The sequence below is a fragment of the Stegostoma tigrinum genome, chromosome 7 (assembly GCF_030684315.1).
Source record: "Stegostoma tigrinum isolate sSteTig4 chromosome 7, sSteTig4.hap1, whole genome shotgun sequence".
In the NCBI taxonomy this organism is placed as follows: domain Eukaryota; kingdom Metazoa; phylum Chordata; class Chondrichthyes; order Orectolobiformes; family Stegostomatidae; genus Stegostoma; species Stegostoma tigrinum.
Window position 1 is genome coordinate 55,649,664 of NC_081360.1, and position 3,645 is coordinate 55,653,308.

At 38.2% G+C, this 3,645-nt stretch overlaps 1 non-coding gene across 1 annotated transcript; it reads right to left on the bottom strand.

The window, feature by feature from the left end:
- Window positions 1-3,165: 3,165 nt before the first annotated feature.
- Window positions 3,166-3,272, bottom strand: LOC125454526 (U6 spliceosomal RNA). The gene has a single exon (XR_007248014.1). It is a non-coding gene; the product is annotated as a U6 spliceosomal RNA (small nuclear RNA).
- Window positions 3,273-3,645: the final 373 nt, after the last annotated feature.

Genomic DNA, 3,645 nt, shown 5'->3' on the forward strand with positions numbered 1-3,645 from the left:
ACAATGTTTTCATTATGAATGAGCCTGTTATATTGTAGCAATGTAAATAGTGTATTATTCATAAACCTTAAGCCATCTACTTCAGAAGATTTTTGTATTACTTATCCTGTGATTTAAGATATCAGAGAACACTCAGACCATATCATGCCAGTAATGCTGCTTGACCCAGAAACTACATCAGGCCCTCCCAATCAATTCTACTATAGTCAACAGCATTTATGCTTGGTGAAATGGTGCATAACCTTCCTATGTACAGGACAGATCTTGCCACTCTGCCGAAAACAGCAGAGAAACAGGTGCACAGTGAAGAGGAAGAAAAAAGACCTGCTAAGAAGACAAACTAATTAGTCTCCTTCTGCCAGAGTTTACTGTGAAGTTGGCACACTGCCAAAAATTATCCATGGTTATGGTTTATCATATATCATAATCACCACCTCTATTTCTGAGACATCATGGACCAGACCGGGCTGCAACTTTGAGCTCTTTGTTTGCAATCGTAATTGTCACTCATTCTGACCCTATCTGGATCCTAATAGCATCCTTGTCTTGCATTACCTCATCTTGTGGTTTTCCACTTTGCCCCATCTGTTAGAAATAGTAGGCTAACATTACTCAGATCTTGTTGTGTGTTTAGCACACAGACACAAAGATGGGAAACGTGTCATGATTGTCTGCAAGCCTCAATCAAGGCAAGGGTGATAGCTTTGTTCAGGAGCCCAATAAGTCAAGGGCAGCTTTTCAAAATTAGTTCAGGGGATGCTCAGGGCAGCTTGAGTCAGGATGCTTTCTGCATAACGTGTGTGGAGCCAAATGTCAGGCAGCTCACCATCCATCTGTCAATGTAAGGGGACTGCTTTTCTCTTCGAATGAGCAGGAGGCAAGTGCTAAGAGAGATGAAAGCGAGTGGCACAGCTGTTATTTTTGGTGCAAGTGGGGGATTGGCTCAGGTGAACTGCTTAGGCAACATAGAGACCATGTAGGGTTAATATTGTTGAGGGCTTAGGTAGGTGACAGTGAGTTAGGGAAGATGTTGCAGGCAATCGTGAAAGTGGTAGTGCATGAGCCTTTGAGTCTTAGTTTTGAGATTTTGAAAAAAAGTCACAGATCTACTTTTGCTCTTGCTAAACTGTTATTATATAAAACTGCACCTCTTCATAAAGAAATTAGTCTGTCAGCAGGTTATTTTTACCTTTCGCTGTCTGGCCTTTGCTGATGGCCACAAACATATCTCTTGCTGTCCCTTCCCCCATTGGTGTGTGTTGAAAAACATGTTCACGTCACTTCTGGGCATTTGTAACATGCATGAAGGGGGTTAATCAACAATCAACCCTGTATTATGGGCTTTGTAGAGGTAAATGTAAGCTTCAGAGAATTTTTAATAGCTACTGGAAGCACCATTTTGTCAGTAACACAATACCTTTCAGCATGTTATCCTTTTTTTTCATCTCCACAAATTACTGCAATTTGCTAAAAGCTGCCAGAAAGCATAGTGCAATGACCTTGATAGGAATTTGAAAATAGACACTTGTGAGTGCATAAATGCTTTGTTCACAGTATTAATGGGCTATTTCTATTGCTAAATTCACTATGTAAAGTATTCTGTGATTTCTTAATTTGGTACTTGCTGTTTAAATCCAGAAATATTGGTTGATCAGTCTCACAATGAATCCCACAAATCTATAATGAATAGAAAACTAAAAGAATGAAGTTACAGTTAGTCAAATTTTAACTATCTCTGATTCAAACCTATGTTGCTGGAAGAAGTTCAATCTTCAGGGAATTAATTGCTGGGAGATGTCAACCTGTCTTTCCAAAGAAATTAGATAAGTAAACAAAGATTCTTAAGCTTACATGGTAACTCTTTCACAAATATATAATTAATGGCACTTGCTAAAACCAAGGAATTAAATTTGAAATGGCCTTGACAGAAAACCTAAAATTATATTATCATATGAATAAGTCCTGTCTTTTGCCTTTCTTTTAGCAAAGTAATTTATGTGTCAGGTCTTAATGCGCTGAAGCAAAATTAAACAGCAACAAGGGGACAGATACAAGAACACAGAAACACCAATATAGCACCTCAGTATTCACCACAGCAGGCTAATTGTCCATATTTGCTCCTAGGAGCCATAAAGGCATAAAATACCATTATTTTTTGAAAGGTAGCATTGAACATTGGAACAATGCTATCATAAAGCATGCTGGAATGCTGTATTGTTAATATTATTCTATTATCATCAAACTGTGATCATCAGAAATTGCAGCTAAAAAAAATGCCTTGAATCTCTTCCTCAAGCATGAGAAAATCAGGTCTAGAAACTCTCCCTTGTTTCTTCTTTTTTAATTAATTCATGTGATGCGGGGAATTCTGGCTGGCCTAGCATTTATTGCATACCCCTAATTACTCATCAGTAGGTGGTGTTGAGTTGGCATTTTGAACTACTGAAGCCTGCTTGTTGTAGATAGATGCGATGACATTAAGGAGGGAATTTCAGGATTTTGACAAAGTGACAGTGAAGAAACAGCTGTATATTTCCAAGTCAGGATGGTGAGTGGCTTGGAGAAAAACTTGCAGGTGATTGTCTTCCCTTGTATCTGCTGCTCTTGTCCTTCTAGATGGTAACAGTTGTAAGTTTAAAGGGTGCTGCCTAAAGAACCTGTGTGAATTTCTGTGGTACATTTTGTGGATGGTGCACACTGCTGCTCCTGAGTGCCAATAATGGAGGGAATTTATATTTGTTGATGTAAATCACAGTACTGCTTTGTCCAGGATGATAATAAGCATCTGGAGCGTTGTCGGAGCTGCTGGCAAATGAGGTGTATTCCATCACCCTCCTAACTTGTGCCTTGTAGGTGGTGGCTTAGGGGGAGTCATTTACGTACTATTTACCTATAAGCTGCTTTATTTGCCTTTCTATATTTATGTGAATTTTCATTAAAATTGAAAAAGGAACTATATAGTTATGAGGTGAGAAGAAGCTGAAAATGTAAAAGGGCTATTTTAAACTCTGCAGGAAACATCTGCAACATATGCATGTATTAGCAGTGGAAGACTACTTCTTAATCTGTTTAAAGATGTTATTACACACCATTGGAATAGATGTGACTTGAACCCACGCCTTCTAGCTCAAAGATAGGGATGCCACCACTGTACCACAAGAGCCCTTAAATATGGAGGACGTCATGAATTTGCATGTCATTCTTGCGTGGGGGCCATGCTAACCTTCTCTGCATCGTTCCAATTTTTGTCTATGAGTTGCTGAAGTGATCACTAGTACCGGTTAACAACTAACATTTCATTAATATTTCAAACATCAGTACCCTGCTCAGAATGCATGAATGAACAGTGCTTAAAATAAGCAATAGACTCTTAATTGTCTTCTTATAACTTTTGTCTTATTTATTTTCAATGAACTAAGGATTTTTTGTAGCTTTGTTGATTCAAAATAATTTGGGCAGAGACATCACTGAGTAGTGCATAAATAACAGTATCACAAAGGTGCGAACTTCAGAGAATCCCTTCAGACAAAGAAAAGACCAAACATAGCATGTTGTTTTGGATTTGGTATCTGGCAGCTTTATCTCATGCTACAGTGATAATATAAAGCATGTTATTCTTGATGAGAAATTTTGGAAATTCACATT